The sequence below is a fragment of the Coturnix japonica genome, chromosome 2, assembly GCF_001577835.2.
Source record: "Coturnix japonica isolate 7356 chromosome 2, Coturnix japonica 2.1, whole genome shotgun sequence".
Classification (NCBI taxonomy): Eukaryota; Metazoa; Chordata; class Aves; order Galliformes; family Phasianidae; genus Coturnix; species Coturnix japonica.
In genome coordinates, this window is record NC_029517.1 from 37,835,406 (window position 1) to 37,835,680 (window position 275).

Consider the following 275-nt stretch of genomic DNA (forward strand, 5'->3'; position numbering starts at 1 on the left):
ATGGAGACCAACCAGTGGATGTGAGCACAGGGAAGCAGTGGGTGGTGCATCTCCACAGTGGGTCGCCTCCACTGGTGCAGGTTTTGACAAATGTAGCATGCAGGCTCTTATTCATTGCTGGTGAAAATGCATAGCTAATGGCAACGAGTGTGTTGGAAAAATAGTATTTTGTAGCTAAGAATTTGCTCTATTAAATAGCATTACTGTGCTCTTTGTATCTGTTGTAGCTTCCGTGGAAATAAATAGGAGGCATTACTTTCAGAGCGACCTATGCA